The sequence below is a fragment of the Cimex lectularius genome, unplaced genomic scaffold, assembly GCF_000648675.2.
Source record: "Cimex lectularius strain Harlan isolate CLEC.00 unplaced genomic scaffold, Clec_2.1 scaffold320, whole genome shotgun sequence".
Taxonomy (NCBI): Eukaryota; Metazoa; Arthropoda; class Insecta; order Hemiptera; family Cimicidae; genus Cimex; species Cimex lectularius.
Window position 1 is genome coordinate 99266 of NW_019394176.1, and position 22811 is coordinate 122076.

At 34.8% G+C, this 22811-nt stretch overlaps 1 protein-coding gene across 2 annotated transcripts in view; it reads left to right on the plus strand.

Moving 5' to 3' along the window:
* LOC106663213 (regulating synaptic membrane exocytosis protein 1) overlaps positions 1–22811 on the plus strand; it is a 189694-nt gene that overhangs the window by 51710 nt on the left and 115173 nt on the right. For both annotated transcript variants that reach the window (XM_024229980.1, XM_014387881.2), the window contains exon 2: positions 183–266. The gene's annotated coding sequence lies outside the window, so the exon portion shown is untranslated. The remainder of the gene's footprint in view (positions 1–182; positions 267–22811) is intronic.

Here is a 22811-nt window from a genome sequence, read left to right on the forward strand (position 1 = left end):
ATTGGCTAATATGCAAAGAACATAAAGCCATTAAAATATTTTTAAAAAAATTTAATTTTTAACTTAAAAAAAACCCTTTTATCCCTTTTGATATTAAATATTTATTTTGATTTATATATTCTCAAGTGTGTTGTTAGTTTCTGTTAAAGACTGTATCGTAACGATAATTTCATATGTTTCAGAAGGAGTTTTCAATTAGTGGGCTAAACATCTGGATTATGTAGCTAAGACGGCCAAAAGGATAAGGGCCATTATACTATGACAAAGTAAGAAAACGTTTCTATTAACTATAAAATATTATAATTAGATTATTTATTTATTATAATTTTATTAGCATGGCTGTATTTGTTAAACGTTATTCACCGAATTTCAAGACTGGGAATCATCTAAAACCGTTCAAAATGAGACTCTTTTCTGTTACGTCCATGATTGAATCAGACGTAAATTAAAATTTTTGACGAGAAAATAAATCATTTATATATTTTTTTGAATCGAGGTAGACACTTGTCCGGATTATTTTAAATTACTCGGGCGAAAAAAATGGGGCTCCATGCATGATAAGCTGTTATTATTCAAATTTCCTTCAAGTGTTACCCAACACCCCGAGGCCTTTTCTTGTCCCTCTTGGAATTAGTTAACCCGCGCACTGATTATTCAGGATAGCCCCGCCCTCCTAAATGAAAGAGCAAATTCATTTTTTTTATTATCATTATTTGATTTTAATATACCTGGAGACTAAAAAATTATAGTCTAATCAAGTGGGATTTTGGAAGGTTAGTTGGGATAAGACAAGAGCAAAAATCCAGTACAGCAAGCATTCTTCTATACCTTTGAAAAGATTTATAAAATTTATTTGGTTTAGAAAATATTTGAATATTTCAGTTGTTTATTTGCATTTGGATTAAATTAAAACAACACAAAAATATACGGTTTCAAATAAAATACACAGCATTTAACATTTTAAATGGTCATTTAAACCAATTTTGAAGAATTACAAAAATTGTTTATTTAACTAGTTAAATAATTATGAAACCACACGTCAAAAACTCACATATATAAAATACAACTACTGAATTAATCTATTGGATGTTAGTTTAACAGAAAAACAAATTTTATTATTTCGAAACTCTGTCACAAATTTATAGACATTTTTATTTTATTAAACACACTCTTTATTTTCAATTTGTTCACTAAAGAAAAATTGTTGTTTACAAGTTACACAAAAACTGAAAAATATAGAAGCAACCAGTCAATTAAAAATTGTTTACTTAATGAATTTAATGCAGAAAAACAAAAATAGATTCATCACAAAACGTACCTAGACAGAAATGAAAATTTTAAAAAAACTTGAAACTACCGGAATGTTTTTAATGGAGTAGCAACGGTTTTTCGGGCGAACGGCTGATATCTTTCGTTTCGATTTTTAACTTCACTCAACGGATTTAAATTACAATGCGCATTTCTGTTTTAAGAAAGTCTGTACTTTCTGGTCAGGCATCTCAGTTTAAAATTTCTAACGGATTTCAGCAAATTTTAAAGATCGTTTTGTTAATAAACTGAAGATCAAAAATTCCCTTTTTTTCTGGTGATTTATTAGAGTTAATGTTTTTTTTAAATTTGCCTTTGTATATTACAAATTAATTGTTTAAGTTTTTTATAGGGATTGGTTAATCTTTTGTAATAACCTAAATTTCTGACAAAATTGTACGTCTTGTTTATATTAAACACTATTGGTTGTTTTTAAAACGAATTGCTTGCTACGATTGTTTATTTGTGACAAAAAAAAGACGGAAAAAATAGTAGTTTCAATATGAAAAATATGTTCAGACACACTGGAGAGAAACGATTATAGATCGACCTTACAATTTTCCTTTACCGAACAATTTACTCCATAAAACCGTAATAGAGAGTTGATAGATTTTTAATTAGGAAGGATAATTTATGACATAGGATGTGACGATGGATATAATCATCAGATCACTTGATTCGTAATGTTAAAAAATATATATTTGAAACCCTTCTAAACCTTTTATAGAAATCAGTTTTATTTTTTGTAACAGGCATTAGTTTAATATAAAAAAATGTTTATATGTTAAGGACCGGGAAGGGAATCTTGTACGGTCAATGGTAGGCCTTTGGAGGGTCTTAATATTGTTCAAGAAGGATTACTGATCCGATTAAGTTGCACACACGGACATTTTTGGACCAAAGCCCGCAGATGAGTCCAGAAAGTAGGCAATGTTGTGTCCCCCTAATTGAAAGTGAATCCTTGGCTGTATTCAGGGTGTCCTTTTTAGTTGGCTGAAGTTCTCTTCAATTATAAAACAATACGTTTCTAATGATTATTTGGAGATCGTGTGGTCTGGTATGACGTAGATTTGGAAAAACATTTTTTTTATCATGCCAACGTTTCGACCTTTATTGAGATTATCGTCAGTGCTCAAAGTGCTTGTTTTCCTTGTAGATGTGTCATTCTTGTGAGTCGTGTGTAGTGGACATAAGTTTTAGTAAATTTTTAATTTTTTCATTTTTTTTAAGAAAAATTATACAGGATACCTCGGGCCCAGTTCATCTTAAACAATTCAGTTAGGATCCTATATATCCTGTCATATTTAAAGACTTTTACCTTGAAAAAATGATGCAATCGGATTTTAAATTGTACAAAAAATGACAATGTTTTGGCACAAAGAAACTGACAGCTTAATTTCGACGAGGAGCTGAATATTTTACCGTACATTCGAGAAAATCCGAATTCCTTTATCCGAAATGTTGGAATGGTTTTAGGTTTTTCAAAAAGCAAAATTGGAGATGTACTCCGGGCTTACAATTTTAAGCCGTATCGCTCTCATCTTGCGCAGAGACTTCCGGCCTCTGTTTCTGGCAGGCATCGACGTTTCTTCCACAAATGTCTATTTGGGAGGCTGAAGAAAACGTTCTTACATAAAATTAATTAAAGTTATTAGTTGAGATAAAAAAGTCAATGGCACGAGCGGGATTCGAACCCACGATCTTCGGCTTGATACGCCGCTGCTCTACCACTTGAACTATCGTGACCTTGATCCACTCGGACACCAACTTCCCATCTCAACTGCACCTTTTGTATTTTCTCTCCTTTTTGCCATTTTTTTATCTCAACTAAAAACCTTAATTAACTGTAATATATTAATTGGTCAAGCGGACCAAGAAATTAGTGAATTTAGTTCTTCCATACATTCTATCCAATGGATCCAAGTTCACCTCTAAAAGCATTCTAAACAGTTAGAATTTGCGAATTCGGGCAGAGGAAAATCCGAGAATTTTGTACTCTCATCATCTTCAAGTGGTCCACAGTATCAACGTTTGGTGTGGACTTCTCGGAAATAAATTAATTGCGTCTTGTTTCTAAACAAATTTTTTAAGTGGTGCTCAGTTTCTCAAATTTTGGAATGAGGTTTTAACAACTCCATTAGATTATGTTCCTCTGCAACAACGACAAAGAATGATTCTCCAGCTTGATGGATGCCCCGCACAGAATTCTTTGCTGGTGAGACGTTATTTCAATCGTCACTTCCGGGATAGGTGGATAGGACCTTAGTTGGACTCCTGGGATACCTGATTTGACCCCACTTGACTATTTTCATTAGTACCATATAAACAACAGTGACTACACCAATCATCACCCAGCAACCTCAGTTGAAAGGATAGAAAATTGTCAAACCATCTCCCCTGACTCTATCGCTCTGAGCACCGGTAAAGGGTGGTTAAAAAGAGAAAATTTTTGCACCTTTACGCAAGGTTCGAACATGAAAGGTGATTAATAAATAGCAAATCAAATTTTTTTCGAACCTTTTGCTATAACTTTGTCATTTTTTATCAATTTATAATCCAATGGCATCATTGTTTTCACAGTAGAAAATCTTTTAAAATGATCTGTCAGAATGTACAGAGTAGTATTTGAAATAAATAGCAAACCAAAATGACTGTTGTTTTTTTCAAACTTTTTACTGTTACTTTGACATTTTTTGTCCAATTTAAAATCCGATTGCACTATTTTTTTTCAGCGTAGAAAGTCTTTTAAAATGATATGTTAGGATGTATGGGATCGTATTTGAATTGTTTAAGTTGAACTGGGCCTGAGGTTCCCTGTATAATTTTTACTTAAAAAAAACATGGCAAATATATTAAAAAATATTGAAAACGTAGAAATGTGTGGTGTTTAGTTATTTTCTTTATCGTGCTAACGTTTCGATCTTTATTGAGATCATCTTCAGGGCTCAAAGTGTTTGTTATCCGTGTAGATGTTTCATTCTTGTGCCCACTCTTAAGACAACAATGACACATCTACACGGAAGACATACACTTTGAGCCCTGAAGATGATCTCAATAAAGGTCGAAACGTTGAATGCTAAAAAAAATGTTTTTCCACAACCTACGTCACACCAGACCGCACCTCACATCTCCAAATAATCATTAAAAACGTATTTTTTTATAGCCCCATTAATTGAAGAGAACTTCAGCCGGATCATCTACAAAGGACACTTGGAATACAGCAAAGGATTCCTTTTTATAATAAACTAATGCCTATTACCGAAAATAAAAATTCCTCTAAAAGGTTTAAGGGTTTTTTAACATTAAGACTCAAGTGATCTGATGATTATATCCATTTCTATCAACTTTCTACTACGGTTTTAAAGAGTAAATTGTTCGGTAAAGGAAAATTCAAGCTCGATCTATAATCTATTTTCTCCAGCGTCTCCGAACATATTTTTCATATTGAATGAAACAACTGAACAAACCGAATGAAAATAAAAAGTGTGTTTAATAAAATATAAATGTATATAAATTTATGACAGAATCTACAAACAATAAAATTTGGTTTTGCAAGGGTTAAACTAACATCCAATAGAATAATTCAGTAGTTTTGTTCCTTTACTAATTCTTCTTTTATTATTTATGATCATTCAATCTGAAACAAAGGTAATTTTTTTGCCAGCATTGACTTATCCCTTGCATGTTATTTATTTGTTGTTGTTCGTTGTTATTATTTGAAATTTTGAAGTTGAACTCGGCCTGAGGCACCCTGTATAGTTTTTATCCAAAAATAGATAAACATTTGAAACTAGAGAAAAGAATATTAAAACGTATTTTTTTATAGCGTCGTTGGTTGAAGAGAAATTCAGCCGTGTCATCTAAAAAAAGGACACCCTGTTTCGACTGACTATAAATTTTACATGTAGTCAGTATCGATGTAGTCCCACATTTTCAAAAAGAATATTGTTCACCTCTAATGACATACTATACCCTTAGAATTTTCGAACGCGGGCAGAGGAAAATCCGAGAATTTCGTACTCTTGTCACCATCAGGTGGTCCTCAGTATCATCGTTTGGTGTGGACTTCTCGGATTCTACGAAAATAATTTTAATGGTGCTAAGTTCCTCAATTTTTTAAGGGAGATTTTACTAACACCATTAGATGACGTTCCTCTGAAAGAACGACAAATAATCGTCCAACTTGATGTACTCCCCGCACACAATCATTTTATTATTACGTTATTTGAATCGTCAAATCGTCACTACGGGGATAGGTGGATATGACCTGATGGCACGATCTGTTAACCTCTTCGGCCACCGATTTAACTCCACTAGACTATTTTCTTAGGCCATTAAAAACAGTGTCTACGCCAATCATAACCTAGCAACCTCAGTTGAAGAACTGAGGCAAAGGATAAAAAAATGTTTGTCAATCCATCCCCTGATTCTACCCCTCTGAGCACCTGTGAAGAGTGGTAAAAAAGAGCAAATCTTTCCATCTTTACACAAGGCTGGTACTTTGAATATAAAATATGATTAATAAATAGTAAACCCAATGGCTGTTTTTTTGTCAAACTTTTTGTCGTAACTTGGACATTTTTTGTCCAGTTTAAAATCCGATTGCATCATTGTTTTCAGCGTAGAAAATCTTTAAATATGATATGTCAGGATGTATAGGATCGTATTTGAAATTTTGAATTTTAACTGGGTCTGAGGTTCTCGGTATAATTTTTCGCAAAAAAAGATAAAAATTTGAAACTAGACTAAAAAATATTAAACACGCAATTTTGTGTTTTTGATAGCGCCATTGATTCAAGGGAAATTCAGCCTGGCCGTCTAAAAATGACTATAAACAAAAAAAAACATTTTTATATATTTGATTGACCTGATTTCATAAATAAATGTCAAACTCTTCATAATTTTTCTAAACAATTTCACATTTGGTGCAGCCAATCAAATAAAAATGCGTTTTCAAGTTATCCACGTGGAACTTGGGAAATGGGATTATTTTCTGTCGGAAATGTGCCATCAGTGCCGATCGGACCGGAATTGACAATTAGCAGCTGCCGGTTGGAATCGGCCGTTTGGAACGGCTTGATTCCGTATAATTCGAAACAACTGCGCACATCAGCTTTAAACCGAAATCAGTTGGATTTTTCAATCATTAGTCGATTTCCTGTTTTCTTCACCACTATAAAGACCAAAAAACACAGAAAAACAGGCCTTTAAGGCTGAATTCACATTTTCAACGCATTTCATAATAATTCAACACATTGTGTTGCCCTTGATGTAAAGTAGGGCCGGTTGAAAGTCCCGGCATAAAAGTTACTCGACTCGAGTGCAACCAATTTTTACAAAATCCGCGTACAACAGAAGAACAGGAAGTTTCAAGTGATCTTGAACTTGAATGTAAAGTCAGAGTAATATTTGTTTCTTTGCTGACCTTGAAAAGGTTGATAAATACTAAATTTAATTAAGATATAATAAAACCAATGATTTTTTCGCATTTTTATTCTTTAAAAAACCAGATAGCTCCTGTACTTTGGTAAGTCCGGCTAGGATTTTTGAACGCAAAAATTTAAATTACATGCTCTGTAAAAAAAGCGTAGATCGTTTATGATATGATTAAAAATCCATTCAGTTTTAAAACTGTATTTCTCAAGATTTTATAAATTGATTGAAGGTTTTAATATATTATAAAAATTCGTGTAATTCTGAATTTAAAAGGACCGTAAACGATTGCTATATGTCTAGAGCCCGGATTTAGTCGCAATAAAAATCCAGGAATATGCCATATAATACGCACCCTAAAATATATTATACAATTTGCATTAAAAATATTAAAATACGAAGGACGAATATCAGAGACATCACCCGACTAATAATTAATTTATTTTGATTTTTGTTTTTTAACCTAGAGATAATTTTTTTCTTTTTGGACTAGACTCATTTGGAAAATAATAGGACCCATAAACCTCACTAACACAAAAAATCTTATAATTTAAAATATGCAAAATGTATAATTAATCTGATAACCTCAATAATTAATTCGTGGTCCGATTGGCCAAATAACTTCTTTCTATTAATTAATCTTTATGTAAAGTTCACTAATTTCGTGGTCCGCTTGACCAATTAATATATTACAATTAATTAAGGTTTTTAGTTGAGATAAAAAAGTCAATGGCACGAGCGGGATTCGAACCCACGACCTTCGGCTTGATACGCCGCTGCTCTACCACTTGAGCTATCGTGACCTCGATCCACTCGGACACTAACTTACCATCTCAACCCCACATTTTAAATTTTCCCTCCTTTTTGTCATTTTTCAAGGTAGAGCAGCGGCGTATCAAGCCGAAGGTCGTGGGTTCGAATCCCGCTCGTGCCACTGACTTTTTTATCTCAACTAAAAACCTTAATTTTTATGTAAAGTATTCGTTGAAATGAAAAAGTTAGTGTCACGAGCGGGATTCGAACACACGACCTTCGGCTCAATACGCCGCACCTCTAACCACTTGAGCTATCGTGACACGTATCACACCTGTCACGATAGAGCTGCGGCCGAAGATCGTGAGCTCGAATCCCACTCGTGACACTAACTTTTTTCATTTCAACCAATACCTTACATAAAGGTTAATAAAAAATTTCTGATTAATTTCATGACCTGATTTATTTTATTTACAGTTTCTTACTACTATTTTCAATTAGGCAACAAGTAACAAGATGCAAACACACTCATACAATCAAAACAACAGCGAAAAAACTGACCAATGTCAGTCTATCCCTCCAATGAGACAAACTTTTTCTTCTCTATTTAATTTCTTTGTCACTATCACTGTCACTATTATAGGAGATCTCGAGGAGGATTCAAGAAATTCTTCAAGATGCGTGTTTTCAATTTTAAGGATTTATGGTTGTTGGCAGGGTTTTTGAAATTTGTGGATTAAATCATGGACAAAAGGAATATTTACATCTGAGTGGGTTGTATAGTTGGATACATAAAATAGAGAATTAATAATAATTATTAATAGAATATGTAATAAATAATATATAAAAATTAATATATAAATTATTAATAATATTAACGGAATTGATAATAGAAGAGAATAGAGAATTCCTTCCAAGCCTCATGTAATAGTTGGTACACCTCAAGATCTACTCTTAGAGGAAATATCAGATTTAATGATAAGGAAAGAAAGGAAAAAGATATACCCAGAATTAGACATGCCAGCAACTGTAAAAAAAAATGGGATCATCTAAAATCTATAAGATTGTTGTTAAGTGTTGGATGTGCTGGAATGGTATTGGAACAATGATCAGAAGAAGCAATCTTTATAAACATAACAAAACTATCGGAAGACTGCTCAAATAATCAGGCTGAACTGCTGGCTACAATAACGGGGAATGGGCAAAAAGTTACTTTCCGTCTGTCAAAGGTAGGATAACAACTGACATCCAAATAAATTGTAAAACAACACACTTTCAAACCACGGTAAACATAGCTCTTTGGTTTAGAAGAGACGACCAATGCAGCTGCCAAATCGGATGGATAAAAAATTGGAAAAATGTTCATTCTATAAAATCAGTACTCCAAGAAGCCGGAAACACAAACTAATAAGAAAGCACCCAAAAGATTTTATTAATTATATAAATAAATTGGAGTTGAATATAATTTAATACAATGTAATCATAATTTTCAACTAACTGCAAAATCTATCTATGTGTTTTCTTTTTGCAAAAATAAATGTTATATAAGTAAATAATAGTAATTATTAAAGCAAATAATTTCATTAAAATAATATGCCCGGAATGTACAAAATTAAAATATACAAAGTATAAATATTTCCGCGATCTAAATGGGAGAGGGTTGAATATACTCCTCCTTTTAAGGGTAATTGAAAAAAGAAAGAATTATGGATTTTTCTGAGAATTATGCGTAGGGTAGTTTTGGATGCGGCGGATATTGGGATGTTTGGCTGATCTTCACATTTCCAGTCCATAAAGTCTATCGGCTTAACTGTGGTATTGTAAAACAGCTGTTGTTTGTAGGTCGTAAGTTTGAGCGTCGAAAAGTCATAAAAGTGCTCTATATCGTGTCATAAGACGTTTCAGTTGTATGTGGGGATTAAGGCGTACAGTCTGAGCAGTTGGGAGAAGCATATTATTGAAATGGCAAGAGCAATGATTTTTTGATTCTCACACTTCAAGTTCTTCTCTAGAGCTTCAGTTTTTCTTCTTTCCCATGTTTTTTTTTTCCAGTTCCAACTTTAGCACACTCTCCGGTATGCGTATTTGTACGTCATTCCTTGGGTTCATTCCCTTTTTTAGCTCGTTGGACAGCGTCTTGGTTTTTTCTATACTTCATGTCCCGGAGCCCACCTTAAGATGAACTAGCCATGTTCTCCTAGGGCTATTAGCCAAAGTAATGCACCCCCAGAGTATTTTGGAGCTAAAATAATTTAATATTTAATAATTTGGAACTACAGTGACACCCATTGTGGACGAGGAGGGGAGTGCTGCCTGATAAGACAAGCCTCGTGTCCTCGTTCATTTTACTTTCTCAATGCAGGCTTTTTTTCCTTCGGCATTTTTCCTGGAGAACTTTGATGCAAGAGGGGTATCAGGCGCAAAATAATGGTGTAGCCTTGAGAGCGTGGCAACCTTTCTAAAGCACAAGCTGGATTCGTGTCGGCCTCCGGGTCGGTAGGGGACGGCGGGTGCTTTATCCAAAGCACACGAGGGTTAGGGTACCAGATCCTATCTGCATAGACGGGGGAGGGTGCATAACCATCTGTATACGGGGTAGCAGAAATGTTGCAAAGTCCAGCCCTTGCTACATGGTAACGGACACGGACTAGCTTAGTGCCGATGCTCCTGGCGGGAACTTAGAGAAGAGGCTGTTCTTCTATCTATGACCTCCGCCTAAGCACTTGCGACCTTCGTTATAGCGCTCATGGGATACGAAGAATCGGACCATCGAAGCGTATAGCGTTGAGGACGCTCAGACTACGCTGACGGGGTCCCTCGAATGCGTGAGAATGAAGAGGATGAGAACGGATAGTGGTCGGTGTTGCCTACATGAATGGCGTCCTTTACCGAAGGCAGTCTCCTCTAGGGGGTGTTTAGCAATTCCACTTTAAAAATTACCGGAGCGGATCAATACTCTGGGAGAAAGAGTGGTCTTCTCTATCTAGGGAGTGCGCGGGAGACCAGGCTGATACATTTCAGCCACTTTGGGTAGCCTTTTACGCGCGGCATACGGTCTGATGCTGAATGCAGACCCCGACCAGTCGGAATGGGCAATCGGGGGGTGAGGTTCGTCTTGGCCGAGAACGGAGTTGTGTCATCTCTCATCTTGAGAATCAAAAGGTCCGGTAAGGCCTTGAGCCAGGTACGGATACTGAAGATCCTCATTGTCCTTTTAAGGACGACCGAGTATTTGAGAGCGCATGTCCGAAAGTATGTAAGTCTGTGAATCATCCAATGTCTTCTTTTTCTGTGAAAAGAGTTGGATTGCACTGACTTCATCTTAAAGATAGAACCAGTTCGAGGGGTTTTGCCATGGTGATATTCGTTACATAATAGTTTTTTATTAATAACATTATAAAAAGACCGTTAAGAGGTTATTTAGCCTTCGTACATTTTATATGGATGTGTTTGAAACTCATCTGTCTTTTTAAAAAAAAATTAAAAAAGAGCGATAAATCGTTAATTTAATTACTAAAACTTCATAAAGCGTACTGCCGAATAAGTCGAAAATCTTGTTGAAAAAAAAACCCACTATCTGTGAATTGATTTTTTCACCTGTAGGCGTCCGACGTCAGCCGACATTCAACCGGTAGATTAAAGACCTGGGAAGCAACCGGTTGGTAATGAAAGGGCCCACCAAGTGGCAGACACCCTTCACTCATTGATTGCGTTTCCATGGTTATTTTCCCCAATACGACTCCTTAGAAGCTCTATTAAATTTGGACGCTATTTCAGTCTTATTAGCACCCCCTGAAAATGGACGGGGGCGAATTTCTCACCCAATTGTTTGCCTCCCTTATAGCATTAATTTAAAAAATCAAACCTGTCGAAAAGTCATTTTGTTTTCACACTTGTTTTCCTATTAAATTATATTTTAATTCTAATATAATTTCACTAATACAAATTTAATTATTTCAATATTATTTGTTTATTAATAGTAGAAAAATACATAAAGTAAATAACGTCATAGAAATAAAGAAAGAAAAAACGTTTAATAATTTTTTAAAGACATTCGTGCATGAAAAATTGATAAAATAACCATTTTATTACTAAATTATAAGCAACAATCAAAATATGTAAATTGTTGAATAATTAAACTCTCATGGATTTTCATCAGAATATTTGCTCCCAATTAACTTTCTTTTATTCCTGTTAATTGAATGAATATACATACTAATATTACATAAAAGCAACGAAGCTTTTCTAAAGCGCAGTGAAAGCTCGTATATAACGTTTAATTTGAACTATGAAAAATAATTTTTATTTTTTAAAGAAAGAGTGATAGATAGAGATAAAATAACAAAATGAGAAAGACAGACAGCAAGGGTGAGCGAATGAGATAGGAAAACGAGAAGTGAAAGAGACGCGGGCGGATAGACAGAGTGAGTAAAAAAAAATAGGGAGAGAAGCATACAAACCGAGATAGAGTGTTATTAAGAATGAAAGAGAAAAAAATAATAAGAGAGTAAGAGTAAAAATAAGAGAGCGAGAGAGGGAGAGAGAGAATGATAGAAAAATAAGTCAAAGGAAACTGTGAGAGATGAATAGAGACAAAGTGTGCGAAGGAGATATGAAGAAAAAAAAGATAGTGTGAGAAAGACTAAAAGAGAAGGGATTAAAACTTAAAGAGATACAGAGGAAAGGTATGGGAAAGAGAGAAATAGAGAAGGAGAGGGAGAAAGAGAGAGACAGACCGCGAATAAGAGAGTGACAAAAAATGAGAAATGAGCAAGCGATATTGAAAGAGAGAGAGAGAGAGATAAAGATAGAGTGAAAATCAGTCGAAGAAACCTGTGAGAATGAATAAGGCAAAGTGAGCCAAGGACATGTAGAGTAAGAGAAGAGAGTTGAGGGATTTTCATACAGACAGAAAAAAAAGTGAAAGAAAAAGATAAAGAAAGCAAAAAAGAAATGAAAGAGTGAGACAGACAAATAAATGCAAAGAGTGAGAGAGAGAGAGAGACAACGATAAAGATAGAGAGAAAATCAGTCAAAGGAAACTTGAACTTAAATGAATAGAGGCAAAGTGAGCAAAGGAGATGTAGAGTAAGAAAGAGATTGTGTGAGGGATTCTCAAACAGACAGAGAAATAGAGAGTAAGAGAAAGAAATAAAAACAAGAAAAAATGAGAGAGTGAGATAGACACATATAGGTAAACAGAGAGGGTAAGATAAAAAGCGTGAAAGACAGAAAAAGAAAATAAGAGAGTGATGAGTGAGAGGATGAATTAGAAATTGAGAGAGATAGATAAAGGGAGGGAGAGTGTGAACGAGAGATATTGGAAAATGAGTGGGACTGAGCTGGGAGTAAGGTAAATTGATAGAAAGGTAGAGAAATACCCTAACGAAAATATTCAGTGGAATAAAAAAAAATTAGGAAGCAAATTATGCAAATGAATAATTTTTTGTAGCCACATAAAAAGTGCCTGGAGTATTTTTAACACTCAATCTCAACATAACAGATAATTAGAAAATTCGGTAAAGGTTGGGAAATAAGAACAAGCCCAACTTAGAATGACGTACTTATCGTGAAATATTTTCCTACTTGGCTGAATAGAGACCGTTCTCATTATCTCGCTAACTACTGTTGCGCTTTAAGCCCGAGTGGCGATAAAGTCAAAGCTGAGTCGTGACACCCTCTCAGAGCTAAGTGAGTCTGACAAGTTAATTTCTGAACTTTCCAAATTAAACTGGTATCTTAGATTAATCATGGTTTTGCGCCCCTTATATTATACGGTATATAAGCGTTTTTGTGTTCGTCCGATTTCACTGGAATTCGAATTAAAATAAATGTCAAATACGACTTGTACACCCATAATAAATAATCAATTTGTTTACTTCATACCCACGTTTTGTCAAAATTAAAAATACTTGGTCAGTAATTGGCATTTTTAATAAATTGAATATATACGTTTCAAGATGGAACCGAACACTAATACGACGTCAGGGATCGATAAACGTGTTTGTTCAAATATTTAACTAAACACATGATTCGATGTTCAATTCACCCACACACTTAATAAAACTAATTAAAACAAAAATTCTCCCCCTTTGCCGCTTTTAATCCTGCTATTAAAGCAGGTGTAATACAATAATAATATCACCATAATAGTCTCAAAATTGATCCCGGCCCCCTCCCCTTATTGCACCAACCAATGATCCTGTTTCAATCCTTCTCTGGAATGCTAACCGTGTCCTGACTAACGAATACAGCGCAATATTACTCGAACGACATATGCATATAGCACACGCATAATGGAAACTAAACTGACGAAACTCAAACAGCTGTACGTGCCACGATACAAATCTCCAGTAGAAAAACTGTTCAAAAATTTGAAAAATTCAAGGGGCAATTGAACAAAAAAGCCTCAACGTAATCATGTTGTAGCATTAATGAATAAATGTTGCGATGAAATAAATTGGATAGCATTGTATAAACAATTTTATACAGGCGATATAGAAAGCGCACCAAAAGAAATAACGTCCTGGCAAAAAATGGTTTTCCAGGAAACATCTACGAATAAATAGCACCAAATCTGACTGAAATAAAAAAAGGAATTATTCGACTCCGAGATTTTCCGCTTAACGAACCGGAAACCGTCTACTCATTTGAATATCTGATATAGTACTGAAGCACCTTAATAACGTCTATTGCCGTGTTTCTCTCATTTTCCAATCTCGTCTTTTTATCGTCCCGTTTGATGGGAAAGAATCGCGTAGTTAGGAAAAAAGAGGAGTCAAGTAAAATCTTTGAACGGAGTGAAGTCAACAGTCGTGTTGTACTTTCCCCTTTTAATATACTTTTTTAAGACAAAAAATCCCGTTCAATAAAAGGCTGAATTTATCCTACCTCTTATTTTTTATCATACAGCGTTCATATACAATGTGAATAACAGGTTTCATTTCTTTTAATACTATCACGGACATCAGCTTCACAGGAATTTCGTTTTCCAACCTTCTATTATTTTTTTTTTAGTGTAATATTTTTTAGTTTCAACCTTTATGTTTTTTCTGTCAACTTGATCTTTCTCTTCTATTTTTAATTTAAATTTTCATCTCATGAATCTTCCAAGAATTCAATCTATGTTTACTGTGTCTTTATCAACTGTTTTGATTGTCATGCAAGTGAGCCAAGGATTTGGTCGGATCAAAAATTGATTACAAAAAAAATTCATTTTTCAGTTAGTGTGCTACATAAAAACAAATATTTTAAAACTAGATTTTGACAATAGTTTTTTAATCTAATAGTGTTAAAATTATAAAAACATGTTAAGCAGTAGCATTAAAATAATTTTTTAGTTGATAGTGATAGAGCATAGTTATTATTATAAGTGGGAAGTTCATGGGCCGACAAACAGCTGAGGTCATCGCCGGCCCTCTGCGTGTTTTCCATCTTTTTCTTTTCTTTCGCGCATATTTTGTTTTAAACTGCAGCCATTTGAGCGCCTCGATGTGGTTACTGACTCTCTGATTTCAGATATACGTTGATATTCTAAAATGCTAGTCTCTCGTTTGTACCTCAGGTTGTCAAATACAGAATAAAAACAAAACATATATATACATCACCACAAACATAGATGTCTGGTCACATTCATTCCCCCAGAGTACTCGACATTCCTCGGGGCGGAGTTATAAGCAACCCCTTCCTTTTACGCTAATAAATTACTTTTACTCTCCAGACGTCATACACTCACCCCAGAGTACTTGATATTCCTCGGGGCGGGGTTATAAGCAACCCCTTCCTTTCACGCTAATAAATTACATTCATTCCGATAAATTAACACAAACACAACACTCGATAGAAACATAGAGGTCTGGTCACTTTCACTCCCCCAGAGTACTCGATATTCCTCGGGGCGGGGTTGAACCCTCTCCACTCTCGCTAATAACTTACTTTTACTCTCCAGACGTCACACACTCACCCCAGAGTACTCGATATTCCTCGGGGCGGGGTTTAATCACCCCTTCCTTTCATGCTAATAAATTACATTCATTCCAATAAATTAACATAAAGTCAAACACAGACACAACACAAACACATAAAACTATATACATTTAAAAATCCCTATAGCCCTGAGGTACCGGAACAGCGATCTGTGCCCGCTGCCGTGCCTCATGACTACGCACAGGTCCGATGATATGCCAAAATATTGTCTATATACATCAAGCCTTCTGCACTTGAAGAGGTGCTCGACCGTTATTCTATCCTTACATAACGGGCGCCTACGCGGTCGCTTTCCGGCCAGAAGGTGCCCGTGCGTTATTCTCGTATGACCTATGCGTGGTCTTGTCAGTATGGCCTTTTCCCTTTTCAAACCTTTCTCCGTGGACCAGGGACCGACTTCTTTCTTAACCTGCCACAGTTTGGCAGGGTTAATTCTATTTCTTCGAGCCCAGCAAGAGCATAGTTTTCTTTCATTGTGTGAAAAGTGTAATCAGTAAGACGAACAGTTAACCACAAGCTAGGGCTTGTATGTACATTAGGATTCTATGAGTATCTCATTTTATGAACAATTCTATTTTGTTAATATTGTTTAAACATACAATTAACAAAAACACATAATGAAGTTGTGTAGATGGTGCACAGGTCCTCCAAGTTTTAATAAATAAGTCTTTTTTTTGCAAATTTTCGATAACCTTAACACGCAAATTAAAAAGGTTTAATCTGCAAGTTATTTCTGGCTAAAATTAAACGTTACTTATCATATTTGATAGCCATTGTTTCGCCAATATTTTCGGTAGTTGTTTTTTTTTCAATCTGACTTGCAGTTTAAAGAATTGTTAATAGTACCAAACTCTACACTTTATATTTTATTTTCCAAATATTTCTTACATGTATAAAATGTTGAGAATTTTTTTTTTCTTTTAATTTATTTTTACATTTTAAAAAACAAAGGAAGTTAAACAAAGAAAAGAGGTTGACAAGGAACCCGGGGACAAATTACGGCGCTGAGGTTAGACTAAACCGGCAATTCCGTCCGGTCTTTCCGAACTGTATTTCTCTGATTATTTCAATTCAAATGGATTATTTCGTACAATAATAATTGTTAACAATTATTGCAAATATTTTTTATTAATTTTTATTAATAATTGCTTTATAAATAATATACCTTTATATAAGTCGATTTTAAACTGGTCGGACTTTGCAATTTTTTTGGATAAATGACAAAACAGGAGTGAAATTGATTTTACCTCAGGGCGAAATTGTTTTCCTTTAGATTCATTTTATTGTTTAAAGTTTAGTTAAGGGAGAGCCGGCGCTCGGCTAGTGTCTTGGAAATGGAAAGCGTTGACAAGGAGTGGGTCGGTTGGATGACAATAGGACGAGATCGATCTCTACTGGAACTTCATCCAAGTGCTTTCTAAAACCGAAAACAACACGGTCCCGTTGGGCTAAATCCTTCACCGCAAAATTCCAGCTAGGCCAATTACCGAACCGAAACGTAAATTAGCAAGCCGACCGACTGTACACCGAGTGGAATTTAATAACTTGGACCTAACCTGGTTAAAATATAGTCCGTTTTGTCAGTTTTTAAGGAACCGACAAGGGAAAAACGCAATAACTTTATGATTAAGTGAATTAATTAAGGCAATTAGTTTACCCTTGTTATCAAAGGAACTTAGGACTGCATTATCATATTCAAATAAGTATTTTTCAAAACCAGCCAAAGGAGCGACTCCGGCTAAAATAAATTTAAATTTCAAATGAATAACCCTTTGTGTCATTTCCGGTTCTGAATAACTTTTCATTAAAGATATAAATAAAATAAATAAATCATTGTAATATAAATAATATTAGTACGGTCTTCTTGTAACTGCCGGTTAGTTCAACTGTATGGATGCAAAATCGTCCCATTCAATTGAGCAGGTTCTCTTGTACTGGAGCAAATGATTTGTGGCAGACACAAAATGCTAATACCCTAAAGGATAAAATTGTTGGTTATTAAAAAAGTTGAAAATCACTTTATTTCAACTAAAGTAGACAAAATATTAAATTCAAACTTCAACCCTATTTTGAAAGAATTAGCCAGTTTGCCCAGAAGGACCCAACCTATAAAATAATTACTTTCATGAAATACATTAAACAACTCAGGATGTTTAGTGTAAAAGCTCAAGCTCGTCTACTGATATAAAAGGCTTAAAATATAAATTCCAACACAAATTAAAATGAATAAATAAAAATTATATATATAATGGGGTGAGGGTAGTGAGCAAGCAAGTGAGAAAGAACTTGAAAAGAAAAACATAAACTGAAAAGAAATAAGAGAAATATTGATAAAAGAAGGAAAAACGAATTGAAGAAAAGACAAAAGGAGAGGGAGAGAAAGTATGAAAAAATAATGAAAGAAAGAAAAAGGGAACGAGAAAAAACAAAAAATGAACGAAATAAAAATGAGAAAGAGCAAAAAAGAGAAAGAATGAAAGAAATAAGAATAAAGAGGTGGCAGAGTGCGCTAGATAGAAATGAAAAATAGAAAGGATAGAAAGAAACCAAAAATTAAAGAAAGAAAAAGCGGGGGGGAGAAAGAAAGTAAAAAAGGAATACAAAAAAAGAGAGTGAGAGAGCAAAATAGAGAAAGAAAGAAAGAAAGAAAAAATAATGATGGAGAGAGAGTGATAGATAGCGAGTGAGAGTTGTGTGAATTTAAGGAAAAAATCGAATCTGAGCAATTATATAATAGAAAATATTATGGAATCCACATATCAATTCATTTTTGAAATTATATTGAGCGTCGCAATATGGGGATTTTTCAAAATGTTTGTGGTATTTATCCTGAGCTAAATATAATATTTAAAAAAAGTTTTGATCGATAAATACTTTTTTCACCCTTTAAGTAAAAAAATTCTTTTATGTCTACAAAAAGTAAGCTCACAAAGAAAATCCTACGCTTATTAACTTCAGGAAGTTGGTGGAAAAAAAAGAAATTTCTGTTCATGAATCGTAATTAGTTTCCCTCATCAACGCACCTTTTCGTCCTGCTCTGTGGCTACTTTTTCTTAAATAAATTTAATTGTATAGTGTCTCTTGCAGTGGAAAGAAAAAATCCAAACATTCAATATTGGCATATTGTCGCCATCGTGTACGCTGGGCAAACACGATTCCAATACGAGCCACCTGTTCCCGATGGTTCAAGCCCCATTTCCATCCGTTCCGATGCCCATCGCGTACAATTGCTGTAAGTCAATGTATTCAAATATTGTGTTCTAGTTTACTAAGTGAAATCGTGAAAAGCACAATTCCTGAAACATCAGGGAAACGTTAAAGTCCGTATAATAAGTTGGCATGTTTTCAACAGTTGTGGCCTTCCCTGAACTTTTATTGAATACTAAAAGCGTGTTATTTAAACAAACCAAACTCAATCAATATCTGTACTTAAATACACACGAAAAAATACAATTTGATTTTAAAAAATACAAGACGGCGTAAAATATATGGTCTTCCGGGTTATTTCACTTCCAGATTTAACTACTATTCCCAGCTTACAATAAAAATAAAATATTGAATAAAAGGTATATATTCATCTAACCCGTAAAAAAATAATACTAAGATTAAAATGACAAAAATCGAACAAGTTATAGGTTTATTTACGTTTGGTTATTAGAAGTCGGACTTTCCCGACCTTGCGCAATGTGACCAATATTGTGCAATATCCGGACTTGACCTTTTCGTTTGGCTTAAGGCTTTTTACCAGTTCCCAAAGCGTTGTTTATGGAGTATGTGTTTATCCTTCAAGCCTAGGCTTTTCTATTCTTAGGACTGGAAATCTCAGTCTGCATAAGCTTTCGCACCGACAGAGGACTTGTTCAGCTATTTATTTCTCTACCTAAATCTGCACAGGTTTCTTTCTCCTGCTACAAATTTAAACAGGTACCACTGGAGTCTGCAGTATCAATCAGCAGTACAGGAAAAGAGTACAAAACTGACAGGTTTCCTCGTTGATTTATCCATGACCTCAATTTATCGGCCTCTCGTTGCTCCTCTACCTTGCATGGTACCGAAGTCAGGATAATTTTGTTGTCCCTGTCTGACAAGGTTTTTTGCACTTTTCTTTCAAAATATTAGTGGTCTTTACTGTGGAATAAATGGCTATTCTTTCTTTGTAAGAATAAGCCTTTTAATCTCTACGGCACAATGGTCAATAGTTAATTTCAGTCATGATTTTATAATTACCAGAATTAAAACTATATGTAAACCAAATATATTCGGGTTTAACTGAAATCCCTTTCTCAAAGTCTTCTAGACAGCGTGTTTTGACTTGAAATTTCTAATGAAATCTGAATTTTGTTTGCCTGAAAGTCCTCTCGATTATGTATAGATTTCTTTTTTTGGGAGGTTGTTGGAGGCTTCCCTCGTTGCCTCATGGTGCGTTCTGTCACCGCTACTGTTTTCAGGGTTATTGAACGATCACATAAACTGCTATATAATGGCGGTTATATTGAACCATCGTGGTTTTTTGTAGTATGACTTAGGCTACTTGTGCTAAATGGCGTCTTCTCTAAAGATGTGAAATATGTAGGAGTTGTTTGACCAATCATAAAAATATACGAAAATAGAAAACTGGTAGATGATGCTATTGTTAAGAAACAGGAAATTAATTCAGTAGATACATGAATGGTTCAATGGACAAAACATAAAAGCAGTTATGTACAGCTCTACTTTCTTTCAGTGTAGATATGCATTGGCTGTAGAATTCGATTGAAACAAGATGAATTCCATAGAAGCAGTGTCGTTCTCATTGATCTAATAATATTGCTAGTCACTGCTATAATGACAAGACACGGCTCGACTGGGCAGTTCTGAAGAAAGACGATTCTTAGCTGTAAGATCTTCGTCCAACCAACCACCGTTCCGCAGTTTATCATAGCCAATAACCAAATAACATCTTTCAATTAATTAAAACGAGCGGGATTCGAACCCACGATCTTCGGCTTGATACGCCGCTACTCTACCAATTGGGCTATCGTGACTCGATCCACTTGGACACCAACTTCCTATCTCAACCCCACCTTTTGAGTTTTCCCTCCTTTTTGCCATTTTTCAAATGTCGTGTAATCGGATTGGATTCTCGACGACAAATGAAATGGCCACGGAGAGCTTTAGTGAAGTATACTTCATTTTAATTCATTATATTCACTATTTTTCGTGGTCCGCTTCACCAATTAATAACAATCAATTAATTAAGGTTTTAAGTTGTGATAAAAAAGTCAGCGTCACGAGCGGGATTCGAACCCACGACCTTCGGCTTGATACGCCGCTACTCTACCACTTGAGCTATCGTGACTTCGATCCTCTCGGGCAAAAAAAAAACTTAAAACCTTAATTAATTGAATGATATTAATTGGTGAAGCGGACCATGAAAAATAGTGAATTTAATTAATTAAAATGAAGTATACTTCACTAAATAGATCAAGTGGTAGAGTAGCGGCTATCAAGCCGAAGGTCGTGGGTTCGAATCCGCTCCTGACACTGACTTTTTTATTTCAACTTAAAACCTTAATTAATTTATGTAAAGTATTCCTTGAGATAAAAAAACAGCGTGAAAAAATGACAAAAAATTTGAAAAATGCCAAAAAGGAGGGAAAATTGGATAGTTTGTGTTGAGATGGGAAGTTAATGTCCGAGTGGATCGAAGTCACGATAGCTCAAGCAGTAGAACAGCGGCGAATCAAGCCGAAGTTCATGGGTTCGAATCCCGCTCGTGACGCAGACTTTTTTATCTGAACCAATACCAAGAGATGCGAGTTAGTCGACTATTTCAACTTGATCTCGTGCATCAATCTTCTTAAAATTTGGTCAAAATATCTAGAAAAACTTTATAAAACTAAGGAAAAACCAAAAGTCTAAAAAAACTTCGTAAAAGAATGTTTTTTTCCGATTTTTCGATTTTGAACTACCGGTTGAGTCGAGAGTTGAGAGTTAGCGAATGTAGCCTGTCGACTAGTTCAACATGATCTCGTGTATCAATCTTGTTAAAATTTCGTCAAAATATATACATAAAGATTTATAATGAATTAATTTAAGATTTATATTAAATTTAATAAGATTGGCTGATAAACCTCGGAGCCCGATTATTTACCTTGATTCAATATCCATCAACAAAAGTATTCTGAATCATTGAAAAATTTGTCGGTACCGTGTGCTAAATTTGTTCAAGTCGCACAACATACCCGCAACTTTATGTACTTAAAAGAAATACTGATATGAATTGAAGAAGTAAAACTTTTAAATATTCACAAGTGTTTTCCGACGTGTTGAGCAAAGTCTAACATATGGAAACATAATAAAAATATCCCAGTCAAAAGTACTGTTTATTTTAACTCGTAAATCTTTTTTTTTCTTTTTTGTCAAATTATAAAGTTGTGCTCTTATCGACTTTATTGCCATGCTCGTGTTATTTTCTTATAACAATACTTTCAGCAAATTCGTTTAAACTAGGATTTGCGGGCCGAGGTTAGGCGGAAGATAGGATCGCCTTCCTGCAATAATCGTTATAAGATACGACCGACAGTCACGATACCCGTATTTCCATGGTATTACCCTGCATTAAACGAGCGGGCCGAAGATTTTTATCCTGCCCTCGAATGACATTTATTTTCATTTTTTACCCCTGTACGGATGTCGTTTTTATATGTCATTTCGCCCATGTCAATTTCACATGGACTTGGAATAATGTGCATGTCTTAAAACATGAAAAACTTACAGGTAGGTATTTTATCAATAAGGAAAAATATTACCCAAAACTGGTTGATTAACGATTATTATTAAATTCACTAATTTCGTGGTCCGCTTGACCAATTAATATATTATAATTAATTAAGGTTTTTAGTTGAGATAAAAACGTCAATGGCACGAGCGGGATTCGAACCCACGATCTTCGGCTTGATACGCCGCTGCTCTACCACTTGAGCTATCGTGGCCTCGATCCGCTCGGACATCAACTTCCCATCTCAATCCCCACCTTTTGAGTTTGAAAAATGGCAAAAAGGAGGGAAAATTCAAAAGGTGCGGTTGAGATGGTGAGTTGGTGTCCGAGTGGATCGAGGTCACTATAGCTCAAGTGGTAGAGCAGCGGCGTATCAAGCCGAAGATCGTGAGTTGGAATCTCGCTCGTGCCATTAACTTTTTTATCTCAACTAAAAACCTTAATTAATTATTATTATTAAAACTTTTCGTATTTAGTTTGATTGATTAATTAAACTTCAAAGAAACTACGGTAAAATCAGATTAATATACATAAAATAAATACGACAAATATTACAAGTGTCTAACCGTGG